General features: G+C 36.6%; 1 long non-coding RNA gene, 1 other non-coding gene and 1 pseudogene across 2 annotated transcripts; all 3 read right to left on the bottom strand.

Moving 5' to 3' along the window:
• Positions 1-3,621: 3,621 nt before the first annotated feature.
• On the bottom strand, positions 3,622-6,859 carry LOC146946976 (uncharacterized). The gene is made up of 3 exons (XR_015026875.1): positions 6,754-6,859; positions 6,526-6,675; positions 3,622-3,793 (listed from the first exon to the last, which is right to left on the bottom strand). It is a non-coding gene; the product is annotated as an uncharacterized LOC146946976 (long non-coding RNA).
• Positions 6,860-10,414: 3,555 nt separating this feature from the next.
• LOC146946975 (uncharacterized) lies at positions 10,415-11,786 on the bottom strand (annotated as a pseudogene).
• Positions 11,787-22,424: 10,638 nt separating this feature from the next.
• On the bottom strand, positions 22,425-22,531 carry LOC146946974 (small nucleolar RNA R71). Its single transcript, XR_015029460.1, has one exon. It is a non-coding gene; the product is annotated as a small nucleolar RNA R71 (small nucleolar RNA).
• Positions 22,532-25,539: the final 3,008 nt, after the last annotated feature.

Here is a 25,539-nt window from a genome sequence, read left to right as displayed (position 1 = left end):
CACGTGAAAGAGATCGAGCATTCCAATTTTGGATATTTTTCCAAATACACTCTTTAATAAAAGTGAATATTGATTATTTATCTCTTCCTACCATAGATGGGAGGCCAAGGTACTTACAGTTCCTCATAGTTTCCACAACACCTAATAAATGAATAATATTGTTCCGGAGAGTCGCATTTGTATTCCTACTGAAAGCGATAGAGGATTTTTGGTAATTAATAGCTTGTCCACTAGCGGTCTCATAAGTATCCAAGATATTCTTAAGGGTTGTTAATGAGAGTCCATCATATCACATTTTTAGAGTCTTTTTAATTAAGTTTTTAGTCTATTATTATTATTTTAGTATTTAATTTAGAGTCATTTTGAATAAGTTGTCGTTGTTGATTTATTGAGTCATATTACTATTATTGGTCAATTAATGGCTAGTAAAGAGAGTGAAACAAAAATATTGTTTTATGATGAATGTGATTGGCCAAGGAAAATGATAACAAGTTGAAACAGTGTCTAGCCTAACAAGAAAGGGAAGTAGGAATATAAACATGTTCTATACACAATTAAATGAAGAATGGGCTTTGACCAAATGGATAGGTGTTGACCCGAGAGAAAGAAAACCATGACCCATAAGAAGCTAATAAAAGAAGGACCCGCACAATAACTTCGAGGAGAGGATTTCACGTTTTGGAGAAGGGAAAAAGGGCACCACACATCACACTTTTGGTGGAGATTTGGTTTCCTAGAGTGTTGGATATTTGTATGTTGGCTTCACTTTTGCCTAAAACAAACATTCACTTCAGATGTGGAACACAATGTTCCAACATCCTGGCTTGGTATGTATGTTTTGTGCCTTTCCTATGTTTACGCACGCGTTCGCTTGATTTAAGGATTCCACGCCAGAATGTGTTGGTCAAAACCGTGTGCAGTTATGAGAAGATCAGAACGTATGTGATTTCCTAAGGAAGTGGTAACGACTTAGGAAAGTCTTTTGAAGGTGATCATAATGTTCCTATTAAAGTGCCTACCTTTTAGGAGTTTCCTTATCCGGCCATGTTGACTGAGTAATGGATCACCAGTTTGATCTGAAGCCCGATCATGTTTATGACCCGCTTTGCTTCAGTATAAAAAGAAGGCTGCAAGACCTGAAGAAGTATTCAAGCCATCATTTCAGAAGAATAGTTTATTTAGGGTTTTGAGTCTCTTGTTTGTGAGCCTTTCGTGTATCTTTTGGATGCATGCTTAGGTCTATATTTTGAGTTGTAATTTGTGCACTACTCCGAAGCTTTTAAGCAAGGAGTTAGGTAGTCTGTGAACTGCATCAAAGCTTTTAAGCACGGTTGCAAGTTGTTGTGTTTTGAAGGTAACTTCATTCTATAAGCGTCTTTAATTTGAGAATCACAAGGTTTGTGATCAGTTGTAAGGGAGTGAGATGGGATCTCAGATCTAGGAGTTCCTAGGTTGAAATCTTGTTGGGGTAGGTCCTAAGTCATCAGTGCAAACGTGGTTTGCTGAGGGCTTTTGAATACGGACTGCACTAGTGGATTTCCTTCCTGGGTAGCCCCCAGAGTAGGTGACGTTGCACCGAACTGGGTTAACAAACTCTCTGTGCATCTTTTTGTTTCTGTTTGTTTTTATTCCTGTTTAATTTGTTATTGTAAGCTGTTCTTGTATATGTTTCAACATTATAATACATCCAATTAGTGTTGAATCATCTTATAGAACATCTTAAGTTTGACGTGCCAGAATTTCAATTGGCATCAGAGCAGGCACCCTGCCTTTTATTGGGTGAGATCCAGAGGAGATTTATTCTGGCAATATGGAGAAAGAGGGAGGTTTTGTTAACAGACCACCTTTACTGGACGGAACCAATTATGACTACTAGAAGTCACGTATGAGTGCCTATCTCAAGTCTATTGATAGCAAGACTTGGAAAGTTGTGATGAAAGGTTAGGAACATCCGGTTGTTCTTGACAAAGATGGCAATAAAACCACGGTTTTGAAGCCAGAAGATGAGTGGACCCTGCCTGAAGATGAACTGTCTCTTGCAAACTCTAAGGCTCTAAATGCTCTTTTCAATGGAGTCGACAAGAATATGTTCGGGATCATCAAAAAATGTGATGTTGCTAAAGATGCTTGGGACATCCTTAAAACCGCTCATGAGGGTACCTCCAAGGTAAAGAACTCAAGGATTCAACTCCTAACGACCAAATTTGAAAGTCTGAGAATGCAAGAGGATGAGACTATACAGGACTACTATATGAATGTTCTTAACATTGCCAATTCGTTTGATTCTCTTGGAGAAAAACTGTTAGATGAAAAATTGGTAAGAAAAATTCTCAGATCTCTGCCTAAGAGATTTGACATGAAGGTCACAACCATTGAGGAAGCACAAGACGTGTCCAACATGCAAGTGGAAGGGCTCATAGGTTCTCTTCAAAACTTTGAACTTGTTGTTGACAACAGGACTGAGAAGAAGGGAAAAGGCATTGCCTTTACAGCAAACACAACTGATAATGAAGGTCTGGAAGAAAGTGTGGAGGATGAGAATCTATCAGAAAACTTGGTGATGCTAGGAAGACAGTTTAACAAGATTTTCAAAGAGTAAATTACATCCCCCTCCCCTAAGAGATGCTACTTTTACACTCCCCTCCCCTCCTAATTTGAAACACACATTATCCTCCCTTAAAGGATGCTTTTTGATACATTTTGATCCATTTTTTTATTCTTCCGTTAACTAGATGTTAACCACCGTTAAATAAATTTAATATTACTAAAATAGCCTTTATTAACAACTTTCTGTCATTGCTTTTTCTCTTTCCTTCATTATTATAAGACTAGTTTATGTCACTGATGTTCTTCCTTTCCCGTTCTATATTCCTCCTTCTCCTTTCCCAAACACCCTTCAGTGCCCAACCACCACTTCCCATTCTTCTTCGCTTTCTTCGTCGGCCTGTAAGCCCTCTCTCTCTCTCTCGATGTCACCTCCATTCGCCGTCCACCATCACTCCATCTGTTTTCTAGCCGTTCTCTGTCCAGTAAGTCTCCTTCACTTGGTTTCTTAGAAAATATTTATTGCATGAGTTGATCTTTGTTTAATCTATAATATTTTTATGCTTTGGTTGTGAATATGTGTGAATTTAATGTCTTGCTACTCGGTGAAAGAGTGACCCTCTTCAAAAACTCTTGTTTTTATGGACAATTAGAGAGCACTTGATCTGTATTTAGCACTATTGACAAACTCTACCACACAAAACTCCACTTCGTTTTTTTTTCTTTTTCTTTAAGTGAATTTTTCTTTCTATTAGGACTGTATTCAGTTCTATTTTTATTACTCACTAACTTTTGTACAATAGTAACATGCATCTAGTAGACCTTGGTTCTTTTAATTTTATTTTTTTACACAAATTATATTAGTTGGTACTTAGGAAGTATGCTTTGATATTAGTTGGTCTGATAATGGGTGTCTCAACAAATCTTAGATAGACTCTAATAAGAGCCTGTTTGTATTGGCTCATTTTTTAGTATATGAAAAATTAGTTTATGCAAATAAATAAGTTACCTTCTTTCTATTCCTAGATCTATAATCGGTGCCGCGCATATGAAATATGAAATTTGATATCTACTTCATGGTGCCAAATTGTGAACTATTTTATTCAACGAAAATTATACAAAAATGTACTGGTGCCAAATTTTGAACTACTTATTTCAACGAAAATTATACAAAAATGTGCCATAAAATTGATTATGTTTAAAATTTAAAAAAAAAAAACTCATAAACAAATGTTTAAGTAAGGCTTCTCTTGTCTGTAACAGCCCGATTTTTCGCTAGATTTATTTATTTATGTGTGTTATATGTGCTCTTGTGTGATTAATTGTCTCTGTGAGTATTTTTGGTTGGGATCCGTAGAATTCGGTATTAGAGGGGTATTTTAGTCATTTTGAACTTAGGGGCATTTTGGTCATTTGAGGGCAGGGGTAATTTTGTAATTTTGCTGAAGGTTATTTTTAGTGCTTAGTGAGAGTTATTATTTTACCAAGTTACTAGAGGGTGTAGTAATTATTTTATTTACCGGTAAGTGACCATTAGTGTTATATTTTACCGTTAAGTGAGTAATAACATTTTTGAGGTTAACATAGAAATGGGTTAGGCCCATTAAGGTTTGTGAGATAAGCCCAATTAAGTGAGCCTATATAAACAAATGTTAGTAGAGAAATAGGGTTTTTCACCAACATTTTTCATTTGAGAAGAGAAGAGATAGAGGCTAGAGGGAAGAACAAGAACAAGGGTTAGAGGCAAGAGGGGATTCATCATCTAGGAGCTAAATTGAAGCTTGGGTTAGAGATTCTTGGTGCTAGAGGTAAGAGGGTTAGAATTCAACCATAATTCATAGCTCTTCATTTCTACCCATTTTGTGAAATTGATGAACTGAACCTAATTGATTGTAAATTCTTGCTCATGTTTTAATACAATGTTTGGGTATGTAAATTGAATGTTAATTGAGTTGTTCATGATGAAATTGCATGCTTAAATTGTGGTTATATGTGTGCTTTGCATTTTTGTCCAAAAATGATGATATGAGGTGTTGTTGTGATGAATTATTGATGAATTCATGATGGTTAGTTGTTGTTGTTGTTAAGAGATGTTGTTGTTGATAATTAAAACCTTGGGTAATCATAATTGTGGAGTTTGCTATGACCTTGTGTTGTTTTTGGAGTTTTAATGAAAAATGGGTCAAATGGTGATTTGTTAAGAGAATGTTTTGGGGCAAATTTTATATGGAATCGAGTGTCTTTTCATGTTTGGAAATGTTTAAACAAACTTTGGGATCAAATTTGAGCTTTGGGATGTCAAAATTGGGGTTTTGGGGTGAAAATGAGGTTTTCCCGAGACTGAACTGTCATAACTCGCCTCGCGAGTAAACTTACTCGCAACTGCGAGTAGCTGATCACTCGACTCGCGAGTGGACCTGCTCGCAACGACGAGCTGCATAGGTCAGTACTCCCTGTTTTGCGTTTTTGTGCCTTTATCCCTCGTTTTTGTTTTGAACTGACTTTTGGTATAAACATGAAAATTGTAGATAATATTTTTAGCTTTCTAGAGGCTTTGGTTTGACTTGGATATGGTTTTTGGTTTTCAAATTATGGGGAAAATACTCTTGAAAAGTTTTATCGAAAAATCCCGCATAACTAGTTCTAAGTCGACCCAAACCTTGTGGAATGTTTTCAATCTTTGAAACTTGATTTTTATGAGTTCAACAAAGGTATTTTAACTGTGATGTGGTGAATCTAAATTGTCTTTCTTTGAAAATGGAATTTTTTGTGAAAAGTGATCAAGTGAGACGAACTTCGGAATTTTTGATAATTCTCCATATGTGGCCAATGAAATGTTTATGTAACCTCTACTGCACGTATAAGTGACTTGTGAGGGTACATGGCATATGCATTTGAGCTTGTGGAATTGGTTTTGGCTCATAACCTCTAATTATTTTATGTTGTGACTTTGAGAGACGAACTTTGTTGAATATGACTTTAAGAGCTAATTGTCTTGTGAATCCTTTATGGATAGTTATTATAACTTAAGTGGAGATGATTAATGGTGTATATATGTGACAATTACATGTTATTTGGAATATGGATGTTGTTGGTGATTGTATATATGTTATGTGGTGGTGAATTGTTGTTGTTTGCATATATACTAAGTCTTGGTGATGTTGAGGTGATTGGTATGTGTGAACATATGCATTTGGAGTTGAGTCATATGTTCATGCATTCATGACTGATGGTGGTGGATTTTATATCCAATTGAGGTGATTACGATATTTTTGTTGCATCGGAGGTGACGACCTTGAGGTGATTTGGTACCACATGCATCTAGATGAGTCTAGAGCCATTGCATACCTTGTCGGTGAATTGAAATGCATTTGAGTTGTGAATGATAATTGAATTTGTTAATTGTTGATTAACATGGTTGATTTTGTGATGTGTGTATGATACCCTTGTTAATATGAACTTGAGATGATGATATTGAATGATGTGAATGTTAAGAATACTTGTGAGTACGTGTATAGTTTGTTATTCATCGTTCTTAAATATATCTTTCATTCTCAAAGTTTCTTGTTAATTTTAATTGGATTATGATGATGTAATGTTAACCCTCAGTGGTTTACCACCTAACTTTCCGCATGGACGGGTAGATGGAGTGCAGGATGCTTAGACCTTATGCTTGATGTTGCAGAGGAGCGGGGTTCCTCTTTTTATGAGCAAGTGTCTAGATTAGGGCTCTGATCTAGGGTAGTACTTGCACGTTGGATTTCTATTTGATTATGTAGTTTTGGTGTTGAGACATTATTATGTTGAGATTTGAGATCATGTATTTATTATCATGAGATTTGGATTATGTATGTGTTCCGCTGCTATGTGATGTAACATGATCTTTATGCATGTATGTTTTAATTGGAAGACGTAGCATCTATTTCTAGAATATATTTGTATATTAGCGCGTTTTACCGCTTAATAGAAGTAGGGTGTTACATTGTCCCTTGAAGAAGTTCCAACAGTATCGACAACCTCGAGCATGCTGACATTTGATTGACCATCTGAATACGGATCCATATTAGAAAATATAATCCCTTGAGTTTCTGGATTTGAATGATTAATAGGAATTCTTCCTTCCCTAATATTCTTCAAAATGAAACAAAAAGTATATTTTAGCACATTATTCTAGTAAATTCAAAAGGGAATAGCATATGATTAGCTTACCCTTTTCAGTTGTTTAGCTTGCAACCGTGACTTTATCCTTTCTTGTGTTAAACCATGTGAAGTTTCTTTTCTCGTTGAAGTTTGTGATGCATTTACCGAACCTCCACTACTAAAAAAAAGTCATTTTCAAACGGAATTTTAGACGGTTTTGGGACGGAATTTACGGACATTTCCCACGGATTTCGGACGAAAATCCATTTTCGGATGGAATTCGGACGGATAGGGCACTGTCCGAAACAACCGCGTCGCAAATCGTATTTTCGTCCCAAATTCCGTCCGAAATATATTTCAGACGGATTTCAGACGGTTTTCACACAAACACGTTGGACTATACTTCAAATAGAGACAATGATGATGATGCATTTTTATTAGGTAAAGCAATTTTCATCAGTAAGAAGTAATTAAGATACTTCTCAATATGCTAATTATGTCCAAAGACTCTTCATTGTGCTAAACAATTTCAAAAAATGAAATTCAATGCTCTGATGAACAAAATACAAGAAGAGAAAATATATGAATCCTTCCTTCAAGTCAACCAAAATGCATAGATGATAGACAGATAGGCAAACCTTCATTCAATTAAATAGTGGATCCAAAAGAGAGACTGTTAAATTATGGAGAGGAACCTTCACACCCTCAATATCACTTATGATATATACATATTTATAAAATAGTTAATGAATTCAGAGTGATGTGAAACATGGTTTAGTGATTTCAGAAGGGTTTGATTAAGGTTATGTGAAAATTGAAGGTGAAGGTGAAACCAAATTCATTAACAATTTTCAGCAAAACTGAATGAACAAATAAAGGAAGAGAGTCAATCCCAAAAGTGGGATAGCCGTGCAAATATCCATAAGTCTGTCTGAATCAAAATATTAAATTCCCCAAATTTATGAATATGCTCAAGTTCCAATTTGATGACATAACAAAAATCAATAATATTATGGTATGATTCAAGTATGAACGAAAGATTAACAGAGAGAACATTAACATAGAGAATTATCAACTAGAATTGGAAAAGAAAGAAAATAGCAGATGAGTTAGGGGCTTACAAGGTTTCACGAAAGAGGAGAGCTGGAGAAGTGATGGTGCAGGTTGTACATGTGATAATGATTGATTTGGAGATACATGTGGAGATGGTATAGTAGGTGTAACATCTACAACAATTCTCCCTCTACCAGTTAAGTGTCGACCTTGGGAGGATAAAGTCCTTCCACCTCTTAAGTGCTGGTTACAAAAACAATAGTAGTGGAAATGACCAAAACTCAATAGAGTATATAATTACATACTTGTCAATCAATCACCACTAATTAATCTAAATCTAAACCAAAATCTGGAATAAAAATTGTAATAACTTAACAGAATCAAAAAAGGAGAAACATGAAACATAAATGTTCACTTTATGAGCAAAAGTTTTATAGTATTTATTTAGCAGAAAACATTATCAACAATACCTAGTAAGCAAAGTGGCTGATATGTACTTGTGTCAAAACAAGCCTATCCCTCCCTCACACCCCAAAAAAACCCAGCAAAACAGCCGCACCCCTGCTGAACAACAGAAAACAGCACGACACTCCCTGCTGAAAAACACCCAACACGCCAACAACAACTCAGATTTGCAGCAGAAGCAGGCCAAGCAAAACAGCAGCGCTCCAACAGTCCTCAAAACAAGACCAATACAATAAGCACCAATACAATAAGCACTTAATTAAGTTGTTTATCTAAACAAAACCACTACCTAGTAAGCACTTATTCAATAAGCATTTATCATAGGAGATTATTTGTCATAACCTATTTCAATAAGCATGTTACCTAGTTTTTTTTTTGAAGCAGCATATATATTATAACACCACGCACCAGAAGTGCAAAAAGCTACAGCAACAACAGCAGAAAGCCTATTGTTCGACAGAAACCAGAAGAAATACAAAACATGCACGGCCCAAAAAAGGTACAGGGAAAGGTAAAAATACCAAAAAGAACACACAAAACAAATACATAACCTGTGGCCTAAACAATAAAAAACCAGTAGCATAAAACCGAGCCACTCAAGCCTCTGTAGCAGGTCCAAAAATGCCAGCACCTTTCATCTTCTTTTAGGTAGTTAAGCACATTAAAAACCCTAATAAGTAAAACAAAATAAACCCTAAAATTGAACAGAGAATCATGTACAAGTTTATGGTAACATGCTTGATTTGTTGAAGAAAACACTGAGAAATTTAAAAAAAATACAGAGAATCCTCAGATCTGAAGAGAAGAGAAGAGAAGCTAACCTTGGTGAGCTTGAGAAATTGATTGACGAGCTTGAGAAGATTTTGGAAGAAATTGATTCAAGAGCAGGACACAAGAAGTTGATTGAATAGCAGCACACAGAGAAATTGAGTTTAAAATTGGTTTTAGGGTTATGAGAGAGGGAGATGAAATTTTAGGGTAATGAGAACAGAACACGCGAGGGAAATTTTGTGAGATAAGCGGGAGATGAAACTTTCCCAATTAAAACCCTCAAAAATATTAGCCGTCTGAAATCCGTCTCAATATTTCACACGGTTTTGGGACGGAATTGTTTTTTTTAAGAAATCCGTCCGAAATTCGTGGGAAAAAACCCTGTTTGAACATGTCATGGAATTTTCACACGATTTTGGGATGGATTTGGGACGGAAATTTCGCTCCGTTAAAACCGTCTCAAATCCGTCCGAAAAATTCAGACAAAATTGTATCCGTCCGAAAATTCCGTCCAAAAACGCTGTTTTTTTAGTAGTGTTCCCTGTAGTTTGAATCAAATATATATCATTGTCAATACAAATATACATGTGCATGTGTGTGCTGATTTGTTTTAAAGAAGTATAAGGATTGAGATAATACTTGTTTTGTTTTTTGTTTTTTTGTTGGAGCCCTTTGGCAACTTCTTTTGTTATGTCCTAAATTTCCACAATTAGAACATTTGATTGTTGAAAGCAGTCTTCTTGCATTTGATGGTGCATCTTCATCTTTTTCCCTTCTTCGATTATTTTTAGGCCTTCCGGGAAGCCTGCGTAATGGAGGCGGTAGCACATTTTCTTCCTCCAATGTATTTGGATCAGGTAAGGGGCTAACCAAACTAGAATAAGTTGTGATGTATTTTTCTTTGTTGTAGTATGGATCACAATAGTCCTCCACCTTAGCTCTTATGCACATAATGACTGCTGCACTATGTTTACAAGGTAGCCCACTTATTTGCCATGCTTTGTAGTCACATGTGTGTGAATTCAAGTTGACAGGAAATCTTGTGAAACCATCATAGACTTCAAATAATCCACTAGCAGATTGGTTGACTTTACAATATCTTGCATCCTCTAAAGTCTTATTTAAGACTGCCATAATCCTTGGCCCAACACTTTGTTGCCATGTTGAACAAATATGAAGCTTCTTAGAAAATCTCATCATGATTTTTTCCCTCAATCCATCTACTAAGTTCAAAACAGTCATACTTCTAAAATCATCTATCCATTGATTAAATGATTCACACACATTATTTGTAATGTGCGGACTTTTATAACTTTCATGAAATGCATGTCTTGACCAAGTGTGCAAAGGGATGTCCATCAAAAATTGGTATGCTTGCAAATCATATGTTTTCATTTTTTTCCATTGCCTTTTTGAAAATAAATTCATTTGGGGCCTTAACAGCCGTCCAAAAAAGATCTCGCAAGATTAGCAATGGAAACTTGGCTTTGAAATTATTTAATAAATGCTTACTACAGTGTCTGTGCCATGATTTTGGAAAGTAGTCAGAAACTGCTTGTATCAATCCCTACATTTCATAGTAACAAATCAAAGTAAGTGATTGGTTGTAACAAATCAAAGCAATGCAAATGAAAAAAAAAAATACTACCTTTTGTCTGTCACTCATAATCATGTAACACTTATCATCTATTGCATCACATAGGCACTCTAGGAAAAAGCTCCAAGAGTCTTTAGACTCTACCTAAACCACTGCAAATGCTATTGGGAATAGCCCATTATTTGCATCAAGTGAAACAGCGGACAATAAGACACCTCCATAAGGTCCCTTCAAGTGACAACCATCCAGCCCAAAAAATGGTCTGCAACCTTTAACAAATCCATCTTTGCAAGCAGCCAAACACACAAAGATTCTTTTGAAAACATGATGTTCTAAGGATGTTCCATCATGAAAGTTCAATTTAACTATGCTGCCCCTATTTTTTTTCTAGCAACAAATGTGCATATTTAACTATTTTCTTATAACTATCGGCATGAGAACCTTCAAGCTCCTCCCTTTTTTTTCTTGCCCTGTACAATTGCATATGATTGGGTTCAATTCCAAATTTACTGCTCAACTCATTAGACATTAGTTTATAGCTCATGTTTGGATCAGCGTTTAGTGATCCTTTGAGTTTTTTTGCTATCCATGTTGAGGTTGCATTAGTCTTCTCAGACCCCCTTATGCAAGTGTGCTTTGGTTCATAACTCTTGATCATAAATGCTACACCATATGGGGCAGGAGAAGCATGGATTCTCCAAGGACATCCTTCAGAAGCACAAATAGCTGTGACTTTTGATTTCTCATTTTTTACCCTGAGTATGTCAAAACTCTCTTGGATTATATAATCCCTCAATACATCTCGAAACTCGTTTACGTCAAAAAATAACTGGGACCTTTGTAAATGTATTTTCCCGTTATCATCATACTCAAACTTTTTTTCTTTCACATTCTTTACGATGTTAGATATTTGTGGCTTCTCTACATCACTACCACTTGTAGAATTATCACCCTCATCCATGTCAATTTCTGCATCACTTCCTTCATCTAAAGAGTAATCATGCTCATCCATTTCCTCACTTTCTTCAATTTCTTCATTGCTGTGAACAATGTATTCTTCATCTGTGTCGGTATGTAACTGTTCTATGTTTGGTTCACTTGTATCATTGTCATGACCAAGGTTTGCTTCATCAAAACTAGCAGGTATTGGGTTTGGACCTTCCAACACATTGTTAATCATGTTTTCATGTATTTACTGCAGCTATAAATCATATTATGTATCATATATAAGAAACACTACAAATAAATCATTCATGTAATTTCAATGTATGTAAACAAAATTAAATTTGATTACATTTATTTCTCTTGCATTTGTGCAGGAAATAAAAGTGGAGGAGGATGTCTCGTAAGGAAGAAACTTATCATTGTTTTTATTTTGTTCATCACTATTGTGTTGTTGAATATAACAATATATTTAGAACTTTATTCATTTTACTTAACCTAATAATCCGATTCTTTAAATATTAATCAATTTTTTGGCATATGTATGTGAGTAAATACAAGGACATATAATATCATGAATGAAATGTCTGATGCATCATTCTTTTTTTTTTTGAGGGATGATGCATCAATCTTTATCATGCTCCCAAAAACAAGATTTATAGATTCATAAAATTCGATCCTAAGAATTAATAAATTAAAGTAACCTTTAACTCCTATATGTGTATAGGGTTTTTCAGTTGATGAGTAAAAAGAGAAAGGACAAAAAAGAAGAGGCAAAGTCAAAGAAGAAAGAAAATATTCATAAAAAAAATAACACCCGTGTGCAGAAGTTTCAATCTTTATGCGACAGCCGCCAGTTAGCAGATTAAGAAACCTTAGAGAATAAGGGTTAGGCTTTTGATAGGTAGAAGAAGAAGAAGAAGGTAATGAAATGAAGCGTAGAATATTAAACAAATAGAAAGGATATTATTGTCAATTTAAACATAAAATTAAATCTTCTTTAACGGTGTCAAATTTTTCAAGTTAAATGGACTAAGTTGTATATTTAATCTTAAGAGGGGATGGGAATGTAATATCATAATCTTTCAGGGGAGGGGGTGTAATTTACTCATTTTCAAACAGGTAAACAGCAGACCTAGAGGTAATGGGCAGAACATCAGATGGAACACTGATAGGCAACAAGGTAATCAGAGGTATGACAAAAATGAAGAGAAGAACAGTCATTACAAAGGAGTTCAATGCCATGAATGTGAAGGGTATGGACACATCAGGACTGAATGTGCAACTTTTCTCAAAAACCAAAAGAAAGGGAGGATTGTGTCCTGGTCTGATGATGAGGGAACAGATGGAGATGGTGAGAATGATGCTGCTAAACGTGTCAATGCTATGACAGGGAGAGTAGAATCTGAATCTGAATCTGATAATGAAGATCCTGACTATGAGAAAATAACTATGCCTTACTGCTATCAAGAGATTCATGATACAAACACTTCCAGGCGTCTGATAGAGCAGGAAGAAGTCATTAATTAACTTCAGGAAGAGAGAATTGGTCATCTGGCTAAAATCACAGATCTAAATAAAGAGGTAATATTACTTAATTCTCAACTTGATAATGTCTTCAAACAAGTTAGAATGATGACCACTGGAACTGATGTTCTAGATAGGATGTTAGAGGGTCAAGTGATAGGTAAACTAAATGGCATAGGCTTTACACATGAACGCCTGAAACAGGAACAACAAAACAGTAGTTATGTTTAGGCTTTAGAACACTATCAGAAGGCCAAGAAGGGAAAACCAGTTAAGAAAATTAAATTTGTAGCATCAATTAGAACAGATAATATAACTGGTAAAGGTCCTAAGTTGGAACATTCTGCAGAACAACCCAAAACTGAGTTAGCAAAAGAGTATCACTCTTGGAGGTGTCATTTTTGTAATAGACAGGGTCATAAAATACCCTTCTGCTATGATTTGTATGGAGCACCTAGACTATACCAACCTAGTCCAACCTTGAGAGGGGTCAAGAAAGAGTGGAGACCTAAGTGTCTAGGACTAATAGCCCATACCTCTCTAAGAGCATCTTCCAGTGAAGATTGGTATTTTGATAGTGGGTGTTCTCGTCACATGACAGGGGTGGACAACTTTCTAGGAAATGTCAGACCTTATGCCAAGAGCTATGTCACCTTTGGGGATGGGGCTAAAGGAAAGATTATTGGTATTGGTGACTTAGTTAGTGAAGGATCCCCAAGACTGAATAATGTTTTGTTGGTCAAAGGGTTGGCAGCCAACTTGATTAGTATTAGTCAGCTGTGTGACCAGGGGCTAAGTGTAAATTGTAGTAAAACTGAGTGCCAGATCCTATATGGAAAGGGTAAGGTGAGTATGAAGGGTACTAGGTCAAAGGACAACTATTACTTATGGACCTCTCAAGAACAGGCTCTCTTATCCTCGTGCATGTTGAGCAAAGCTGACGAGGTTAAACTGTGGCATCAAAAACTAGGTCACTTGAATATGCAAGGAATAAAGAAAGCTATCTCTCTAGAAGCAATCAAAGGTATACCCAAACTGGAGATCACTAATAGAAGCATTTGTGGTGAATGTCAAGTTGGTAAACAGACTCGAATGTCCCATCCTAGGTTGGAACATCAAGGAACCTCAAAAGCTCTTGAACTTCTTCATATTGATTTAATGGGACCCATGCAAGTGGCCATCATTGGTGGAAAGAGGTATGTTCTGGTGGTTGTTGATGATTTTTCAAGATTCACCTGGTGAGCTTTATCAGAGAGAAGTCAGATACCTTTGAATCACTCAAGGAACTTTGCATTCAACTTCAAAGAGAGAAAAATAGAGGTATTGTTAGGATAAGAAGTGATCATGGAATAGAATTTGAAAACTCCAGATTTCATGAATTTTGTGCAGATGAAGGAATCAGGCATGAATTCTCGTCTCCCATAACACCTCAACAGAATGGAGTGGTGGAAAGGAAGAACAGGACTCTACAAGAATTAGCCAGGGTCATGCTACATTCTAAGCATCTCCCTCTTTACTTCTGGGCTGAAGCTATGAATACAGCCTATCATGTTCATAACAGAGTCACCTTGAGAACAGGTACTACAACTACCTTGTATGAACTAAGGAAAGAAAGAAAGCCTACTGTAAAATATTTCCATGTCTTTGGTAGCAAGTGTTACATTCTTGCAGATAGAGATTACAGAAGAAAAATGGATCCAAAAAGTGATGAAGGAATTTTTCTGGGTTACTCCACTAACAGCAGAGCCTATAGAGTGTTTAACAACAGAACTCAAGTTGTTATGGAATCCATCAATGTGGTGATAGATGATGTGGCTAAAGAACCAATTCTTGAAGTTGTACCAAGTGTTGAAGCATATCCTGAAACATCCACTCAAGAAAAAGTAATGCCTGAAACTGTTGAAGAACCTGAAACTAACTCTGAAGATACTGAGCTGGAACATGCAGAAACAAGTAAAGGACCTTCAATTAGAATTCAGAAGAATCATCCTCAAGAGCTCATTATTGGAGATCTAGATCAAGGAATCAGAACCAGAAGAGCTAATGATGTTGTCACCAATTCCTGTTTTGTCTCCAAATTTGAACCTAAAAATGTGAAGGAAGCTCTCACTGATGATATCTGGATTGAAGCAGCAAGAAGAACTCAACCAGTTCAAAAGAAGTGAAGTGTGGGATCTGGTGCCAAGACCAAGTGACATAAATGTCATTGGGACAAAATGGATCTATAAGAACAAGTCAAATGAAAATGGTACTGTTACAAGAAACAAGGTAAGACTGGTAGCACAAGGTTATACACAAGTAGTGGGATTAAACTTTGATGAAAGATTTGCACCTGTTGCCAGACTGGAATCCATAAGGCTACTCTTGGGAGTGGCTTGTATTCCAAAGTTTAAATTGTTTCAGATGGATGTGAAGAGTGCCTTTCTCAATGGGTACCTTCATGAAGAAGTCTATGTTGAGCAACCAAAGGGATTTGTTGATCCAAATTTTCCTGATCATGTGTACAAGCTGAAAAAGGCACTGTATGGGTTGAAGCAGGCTCCTAGGGCATGGTATGAAAGACTCACAGAATTTTTAACCTATCAAGGGTACAAGAAGGGAGGAACAGACAAGACCTTGTTTGTTAAGAAGGACAAAGGAAGACTCATGATAGCACAGATCTATGTTGATGACATTATGTTTGGAAGAATGTCGAATCAGATGGTTCAACATTTTGTTCCTCAGATGCAGTCTGAATTTGAGATGAGTCTTGTGGGAGAACTGACTTACTTTCTTGGTCTACAAGTCAGGCAAATGGAAGATACAATATTCATCTCCCAGAGCAAGTATGCTAAGAATATTGTAAAGAAGTTTGGGCTGGACAATGTCAGTCACAAGAGAACACCAGCAGCCACTCACTTAAAGTTATCCAAAGATGAAAATGGTGTAGCTGTTGATCAAAGTCTGTACATAAGCATGATTGGAAGCCTCCTATATCTTACTGCAAGCAGACCTGATATAACTTTCGTTGTAGGAGTTTGTGCTAGATATCAAGCAGAGCCCAAAATGAGTCATTTGGTTCAAGTCAAGAGGATTCTAAAGTACATAAATGGCACCACAGACTATAGAATTCTATACTCTCACAGTAAAAATTCCAAGTTGATTGGCTATTGTGATGCAGATTTGGCAGGTAGTGCAGATGAAAGGAAAAGTACTTCAGGAGGTTGTTTCTTCCTTGGGAACAATCTAGTGTCTTGGTTCAGCAAGAAACAAAATTATGTTTCTCTATCAACAACAGAATCAGAATATATTGCTGCGGGAAGTAGCTGCTCTCAGTTAGTATGGATGAAACAAATGCTGGAAGAGTATGATGTTCAATAAAGTGTTCTAATATTGTACTATGATAATCTAAGTGTAATCAACATCTCCAAGAATCCTATACAACACAGCAGAACAAAGCATATTGACATCCGACATCACTTCATTAGGGATCTTGTTGAAGACAAAGTAGTAACTCTGGAGCATGTGACTACTGAAGAACAACTGGCTGACATCTTCACAAAGGCCTTAGATGTCAAACAATTTGAGAAACTGAGGAACAAGCTGGGTATTTGTGTTCATGAGGAATTATAGCAACTAATGTTCAAAGTCTCATGTATCCTCGGCTATAATTTATGCTTTACTCAACTTCTAATTTGACATATTTTATGGCTAAAAGGGGGAGTAGTGATCTGATGCTTTATAATCCTGACTGTGTTAGCAGATGATGTGTATGATGTTGACATCTGATTCTGGCATTTGTATTTTTTTATGTTGCTCTAGTTTGAACAAAATTCTGCTTATTATGCATATAGAGGAATGTTATTTTGACAACCAATTTTCAACAACTTTTGTGACAACTCTCTTTCATACTCTCATTATATCTTTATTCTCTCTCTTCCTTTTCCTCTCTCTATTGTTATTGTCCAATAAGAATGGAGGAAAAAGGTTGTCCCTAAAAAGTTGTTGAAAATTGGATGTCAAAATATCATTCCTCGTGCATATATTCAAGGGGAGTATTAGAATATTGTTTGCGCTCCTTGAGGGGGAGTATTTATCTGTGTCCCTGAATGTTTCTATGGATGTTGGAACATCCTTGTTTGAGCTACTGAATGTTGTCTGGGAGTTTATTCTCTTCATGTTTATCTGAGTAGTGTGTTGTAACAGTTGACATATAAGGAATTTATTTTTCCTTATATGTCCGCTCTTGCGAGACTCTGATTGTCTAGTATGGTACCTGTTTCTCTTACCTACTATTTCATATGATGATTATTTGTGAAAAATTGTGAAAGTAGGTTCTGAGGTCTATAATATACTTCTTCTATATCCTAAATATTATGTGTGATGACTGAAGAACTGTATTTAGGGTACCTATTGGTAATCTGAGGATGTGAACCCTTCTTCAAGGTAGATTTTTTTGTGAAGTATGAAGGAAAGGTTGCGTGTGTTATCTCTCCAGTTTGATTGGATTGGCCTCGAGTTGTTTTAGCCAAAAATTTGCCAAAGGTGGAGATTGTTGGATATTTGTATGTTGGCTTCACTTTTGCCTAAAACAAACATTCACTTCAGATGTGGAACACAATGTTCCAGCATCCAGGCTTTGTATGTATGTTATGTGCCTTGCCTATGTTTACGCACGCGTTCACTTGATTTAAGGAATCCACGCCAGCATGTGTCGGTCAAAACCGTGTGCAGTTATGAGAATATCAGAACGTATGTGATTTCCTAAGGAAGTGGTAACGACTTAAGAAAGTCTTTTGAAGGTGATCATAATGTTCCTATTAAAGTGCCTACCTTTTAGGAGTTCCTTATCCGGCCATGTTGACTGAGTAATGGATCACCGGTTTGATCTGAAGCCCGATCATGTTTATGACCCGCTTTGCTTCAGTATAAAAAGGAGGCTGCAAGACCTGATGAAGTATTCAAGCCAACATTTCAGAAGAATAGTTTATTTAGGGTTTTGAGTCTCTTGTTTGTGAGCCTTTCGTGTATCTTTTGAATGCATGCTTAGGTCTGTATTTTGAGTTGTAATTTGTGCACTACTCCGAAGCTTTTAAGCAAGGAGTTAGGTAGTCTGTGAACTGCACCAAAGCTTTTAAGCACGGTTGCAAGTTGTTGTGCTTTGAAGGTAACTTCATTCTATAAGCGTCTTTAATTTGAGAATCATAAGGTTTGTGATCAGTTGTAAGGGAGTGAGATGGGATCTCAGATCTAGGAGTTCCTAGGTTGAAATCTTGTTGGGGTAGGTCCTAGGTTATCAGTGCAAACATGGTTTGCTGAGAGATTTTGAATACGGACTGCACTAGTGGATTTCCTTCCTGGCTTGGTAGCCCCCAAAGTAGGTGACGTTGCACCGAACTGGGTTAACAAACTCTCTGTGCATCTTTCTGTTTCTGCTTGTTTTTGTTCCTGTTTAATTTGTTATTGTAAGTTGTTCTTGTATATGTTTCAACATTATAATACATCCAATTAGTGTTGAAACATCTTATAGAACATCTTAAGTTTGACGTGCCAGAATTTCATAGAGAGATGGCATTTTTATAGAGAAACACAAAGCAAGGTGTTAGGAGTAGATTCTACCCAAGATTTGTTGAGACATCATGAGTCTAGGCATGGAATCTTCATCTTTCTTTCATCCTTTGCCAAGCTTGCATAGACATATGTAGCTACATATACCCTTGTGGGTTTTGAGGTATTCAAACAAGCCATTATGTAAACTCTTGATCTTTTAATATATGGTTCTAGCTTATTTATTCAATATTGTTGTTATTCTCGTATTTAAAGCTTTATTGAGATTTGAAATGATATTGACAAATAATTTTGAATCTAGGAATAGAATAATAATCTATCTAAGTTTTCATTCTAGACATATATGTTAATCTTTGATAATCACTTTTAATCTAGAACTTAATGCTTTTGGATCAATTAATTGATTGGGAAATCATCGATTAAATGAACCGATCGACTTTGTGATTGTTTAATAGTTTGGGAAATTGACTTTTGAATAGTCCATTAGAAATCACGACATCATTTGGACACGAATGATGTTGTTGAGTGATTGTGATAATATCGTTTAAAAAGCTAGAATCCATTATTTGATCGTGAGATTGCAGTTGTTACGCTTGGTTGAGTGTCTCTGGCCCCAAGTGAAATAGCCTTATCTATTCTCTATTTATTTTATGTCAAATAGTTTATATAGGTTTACACAAACACGCATTTTAAATCCATACACTTTGAACAATATTGATTGTTGAATGGCTTGAATATCGCGCTAGTCCCTGTGGAGACGATATACAATACTTACTTTTGATTGATAGAAAACTAGTACATCAGTTGTCACTTCGGAGATAGTAGCCTTACAAAAAAGAAAACTGTCGTCTGCGAAGAGGAAATGGGTAATTGATGGACTCCCCCGACAGATGCGTGTTCCGTGGATAAGACCGTTATTATCATGGTGCCTGATGTAAGAACTTAAACCCTTTGAACAAATAATATAGAGATAAGGGGAAAGGGGATCCCCTTGTCGAAGACCACAAAGAGGAGTAATAGGTCCTACATGATCGTTGTTGACAAGCGCATGATAGTTGACAGAGAAGACACATTGCATAATCCAATTAATCCAAACATTTGAAAAACACATCTTTTCCATCACTGCTTGAAGATAACTCCACTTGACTCTGTCAAAGGCTTTACTAACATCAAGCTTTAGGGCAATATTTCCTTCTTTACCTCTGGTCTTGCATTTCATATAATGAAGAACTTCGAAAGCAGTGAGAGCATTGTCAAGAATGTCTCTACCAGGAACAAAAGCGGCCTGAGAATCAGAGATGCATTTATGGAGGATTTGTTTGAGTCGATTGGCAAGGAATTTTGAGAGAATCTTGTAGATGATGTTGCAAAGTGAGCTGGGAAGAAGGTCCTTCATGCTCTATGGATGATCCACTTTTGCAATTAAAGCAATGTTAGTATCATTTAAGGTAAAAGGGAAGCTACCTTCATCAAGCCATGAACAACAAGCTTCGAAAATCTCTGTACCAATAAGGGGACAAAACTTTTGAAAGAAACCTGGATTAAGACCATCATGTCCTGTTGGTTTGTCGGGGTGCATAGAAAAAACAGCTTGTCTGAATTCTTCTTCCTTAAAAGGAGTCGTTAGAGAAGTATTATCTTGGGGAGAAATACATTGAGGGATAGTAGCAATAATAGGTGAATGATCTCCATCGTTCGGTGTGTAAAGATTACAAAAATAGTCTTGGGCAATGCTACACAAACCAGCTTGATCTTTTACATGCATACCATGAAAATTCCGTAACTTTTTATATTATTTCTCTTGCGCCTTACACTAGCGGATGCATGAAAAAACTTATTGTTTTTGTCCCCATCTTTGAGCCAAAAGATTTTGGATCACTGCTTCCAATAAATATCCTCCTGCAACAAAACACAAGAAAGCTTGTTTTGGATGTTAACAATAGATGCATCAGTTGAGTGGTCATTACTACTTCGAATGGCAGCAAGCTCGTTTTGTAATTTGTTGGCTTCATGGCGGAAATTTGGACTATTTGCTTTGCTCCATGCTTCCATATCATCGACACAATAATTTAATTTTTGTAAAATATTATTAGCTGAATAGTACTGCTAATTCTCGTCAACCATATCTGAGAGGCTTTGATTAAGAAGCTGATGAGTCAATAATTAGTAGTTTTAATATAATATTTGATTTCGTTTTATTTAGATTTAAGTTTATTTTATTTAAATATTATTTCCTTTTAGAACTATTTTACTTCAATTGCAAATTATTATATTTCAGGAACAAATATTTGATAGATTGAGTCTTGGAGCAAAAGAAAGAGGATTAGAAGTTGATTCGGGATGAAAATATGAAATATGGGACAAAAATATGTCACTCCCCAAGTCAGAGAGGAGGCACGGCCGTGCCAAGCTTCAGGGTGCTCTTTTGCTGCTTTTGCTTCGGAAACAAGCTACCTATTTTGACCTAAATGCCCGTGGTTTCTTGTGGAACATTCTAGTGATTAGTTGCTTAGGTTTTAAGTCGACATAAGACTATAAATAGAGTAGCTAGGTATCACAACAATTCATCTTTTGTTCTTGGAATAAAAGTTCACCATTATTTTATTGTTATTTACTTTTATGTTCTTCTTCTTCTTATTCTCTTCTATGTCTACAATGAACGTGAGTGAGTAGCCTCTTCTTGTCTTGGGATTGTTGAATAAGTCTAATGACGTAATCCTAATCAAACCAAGCTTTAAACCCTAATTTTATGTATACCTAATTTCTAATCTATTTCATTGTTCTTATAATCAATAACAAATATTAATCGAAAGATCGAAAGATGAAGTTTAATAGTTGTTATTGATTCATCACAAATATTAAGCGAAGGATTGAAAGATGAAGTTTTAATATTGGAACAAGTGAATATAGACAAGGATTGCGAAACATGAAAATAGTCTAGCAAACCTTGAGACAATAAAGTTTCGAGCTTCAAATCAACCATGAAAATAGGTGTGGTTGCTAGAGAAACACACTCACTGAGACCGAAAGGAGATGTGATAGGCTAAAAAGAAACTTGTCTTTAGAAAGTAGGTCTAACATAAAGTTCTAGGTTTAAGGTTTTGGTTTGTGAAGGGTTTGTTCTTATGATGAACCAATAATCCCAAGGCTCTTTTTATTATCATTTTCTAAACCGTTAAAAATCACAACTATATAATTTAATCTTCTTCTAATCCTTATTGAAAGTTAATTGAATTCATAACTCCATGTTGGAACAGTGCTCTCTTTTTACTACTTCGGTAGAGCTGCGCACTTGCGGTTTTACTCATCAAGTTTCTGGCGCCGTTACCTGGGAGTTATTGCAATTTGATTAATTTTTTTAACGATTAGACTGAAAAAAAAATCTTTTTCTTTATTTTTGTTTTTTCTTTCTTTCTTTTTCTATTTCTTTCTTTTACCTTTAACTTCTTGGGAAGCATGAAATAATAACGATATGGCTGAGGAACACACTCTTAAAGAGTATGCAACCCCTTCTACGGAAGAGCCACATGCTATTATTGTGTACCCAACGGTTGAGGGTAATAATTTTGAAATAAAGCCTGCATTTATTTACTTAGTGCAGCAAAATCAATTTTTCGGATCACCCACTCAGGATCCGAATCTTCATGTTTCAAATTTTTTAAGACTCAGTGGAACTTTGAAGGCAAACCAAGAGGCCATAAGGCTGCACCTCCTTCCTTTCTCTTTGAGGGATATACCTAGTGTTTGTTTTCATTCATTGCAAATTGGTTCTATCACTTTATGGGACCAAATGAGGAAGGCATTCCTCTCCCGATTCTTTCCCCATAGTAAAACTGCTCAATTGAGGAATCAAATCACACAATTCACTCAAAGAGATGGAGAATCTCTTTATGATGCGTGGGAGCGTTTCAAAGAAATGCTTAAGCTTTGCCCCCATCATGGTTTAGAGAAGTGGCTTATTATCCATACTTTCTATAATGGTCTTTTGTTTACCACAAAAATGAATGTTGATGCAGCTGCAGGTGGAGCTTTGATGAATAAAACATACACATGAGCATATGCTTTGATCGAGGACATGGCCCAAAACCACTACCAATGGAAAAGTGAGAGAGCCATCACTGCTGTTACTCCTCCACCCTCTAAAAAAGAGGCAGGTATGTACAAAGTTTCTACCCTTGATCATCTATCTGCTGAGGTGGACACACTTTTTCAAAAAATTTGATAAATTAAGTGTTAGTGTTGTCACACCTACTCCTGTTTCACCACCATGTGAATTTTGTGGAATACTTGGCCATACTGGCGTTGAATGCCAACTAGGTAGTGTTGTTGAAAGTCCCGAGCAATTGAACTATGATAAATATAATCAAGGGATGAGGTCAAACCAAAATTTTTATAACAAAACTCCTCAAATTCCCTTTGGACAACAAACAGCACCACCCGGTTATGCAAACAACCAAGGAGTCCCTCAAAAATCCATCTTGGAAATATTACTAGAAAAATATGTTATGGATCAATCCAAGCACTTTCAAGAACTTAAAAATCAAACTGGATTTTTGAATGACTCTATTGTCGAGCTAACATCTAAAGTGGACTCCATTTCTACTCACCAACAAAGCTAGGGACTCAAATCTCTCAAGTAGCCCAACAAGTAGTCACTTCCTCTCAAACCCCCGGAATCTTTCCAGGTCAAACTGAAACCAACCCCAAAGGCCATATAAGTGCTATTACTCTTAGGGATGGTAAACAATTAGAGGACTCTCTTGTCAAAGTTAAGAACAATGAGGGAGAGACAGGGAGTGATGAGCCTCGAGGTAAGAAAGCCATAGGAGAGAATGATAAGCCACTTGTTTCACCACCTCATGAGCCTAAAATTCCATTAACACAAGGGTTTGCTAAATCCAAGTTGCCACCTAAACTTAAGGATCCAGAGAGATTTTCCATACCTTGTGTCATAGGATCTGAAACCATTGAGAAAGTCATGTGTGATTTCGGGGAAAGTGTCAGTTTGATTCCTTTGTCCCTTAGTGAAAGATTGGGTATAGGGTAGAGAAACCTCTTGATTGTCAAGCTAATGACTTTAAACAAGCGCTTTGTGGGAGACAACCCACGAGTTTAATTGCTTTTATTTTGTTTGCTTTGTGTTATTTTAATTTGTTTTGTAGGTACTTGTCCAATATGATGCAAAAAATGAAAAAAATTGAGCCTAGCATGACCTGAATCTTGGCACAGCCCGTGCTTGTGGTGGCACGGCCGTGCCAGTCCAAAACAACACAAAAACCACCAAATGGCAGAAGCTTGGCACGGCCCATGCCTGTGGTGGCACGGCCATGCCAGCCCATCAGCACCATATACCCTCAAAAATTTTCTTCTCCTTCCCCATTCACTCATTTCTCCCTAAAAACTTCATTAACCCCCAACCTTCATAACTCCACCAAAACCAACAATTTCTAAATCATATCCAATTACCATTCCAAACATAAACCATCAATCAAAACCAACTTTCATCCATCCAAACACCAAATTCGTACACCATTAAACCCTAACCCGAAAACCAAGATTTTTTCACCAATCTCCATCATTCAACTCATAAACCTCACTTAAACCCAAACCTCATCACTAAACCAACCCTTCTCACACAAAACCTTGTCCAAACCTAACATCCACCCAAACCCACACCAAGTCAAATTAAGGCCAATGGCATCAAAGAGGAAAAGTAAGGAGATTGAAGGCTCTGAAAGCGGTACAAGCAGAAAACAATCAACAGTCCGAAATCATGGGATCGAATTCAAGGATCCCGAGCAAAGGAATAGGTATAAATCTCTAATCTCTAGAACTATCTCTCCCTGTAGGTACCCTGATGTTAATGCTATGGATAGACCAGGAATAGAGGAACATGTGATTAGGCTGTTGAATAACACAACCCTGTGCTTATGTACCTTCAAAGGGTTATGGCTTGCACCATTTAGAGTAGGAAAGAGGTAGGAATGATGAGGACTGATGAGTTGTTTATGTTGTGGGCTATGCTTTATAACCACCCTGTTAACATTTGCTATTATTTGCTTGATTATCTTGTTTTAATTGTTAAAAAGAAACTGCATGATAAGGGTGATATAATGGTAGGTGGAATCATCACCTTTATTGCTAGGAAGTTTGGGGTGAATGTTAATCAAGGAACAAGGGGATAGAGGGGAACTATTATCTAGACTTATATACTCTCACTACTTTGTCCTTCCTTAGAACCCATGACCTTACTCGGAATTACCAATATGAATGGAGAATTATTAGAGCTATTTGTTTGATTATTCTACCTAATCCGGACATAACTAATCCGGAGGTGGTGGAAAATTTTCTTTATGTTGGTACTAACCGACAAGTACAATGATGGTGATGATGGTGGTGATAAAGAGCAGGTAGGTGCAAACTTACACCATGAACAATAAGTCGGTGGAAGCTATAATGATGAACGGTGGGCATGAATGCAAACTGAAGTTCAAAGAATAAGCACCGAGCAACAAAGACAAGGTGTTGAAATGGTCGGGCTAAGGAACAATGTCCAAAGGGGTAATTGAATAAATGAATAAAATAATCAAATGCTCCGGAACATGATGAAACACCTTCACGTCCAAGGTCTACCTTATGGACCTCAATAAAATTGTGAGCTTTCCTCTCCCTCTACTCTTTCTTCTTCTTCTCCTCCTTCTCCTCCTCCTCCTCCTCCTCCTCCTCCTCCTCCTCCTCCTCCTTCTCCTTTCTTCTTCTTCTTCTTCTTCTTCTTCTTCTTCTTCTTAATCATTGAGGACAATGCTTCTCCCACGTGGGTGGGGGGGGGGCAAATAAAGTGTCTTGAGTCATAGTGTTTCCAAACTCCCTTGAATTTTAATTCTTTTGTTATGTTTTGTTGCGAAAGGCATGATTAAGCGGCTTGTTTTTATTGAAAATTATGACATAAATTT

The sequence above is a fragment of the Medicago sativa genome, chromosome 2, assembly GCF_051527215.1.
Source record: "Medicago sativa cultivar Bolivia chromosome 2, Bolivia_mono, whole genome shotgun sequence".
Classification (NCBI taxonomy): Eukaryota; Viridiplantae; Streptophyta; class Magnoliopsida; order Fabales; family Fabaceae; genus Medicago; species Medicago sativa.
Note: the sequence above shows the minus strand (reverse complement) of the source record. Positions and strands in the feature narration are given on the sequence as shown.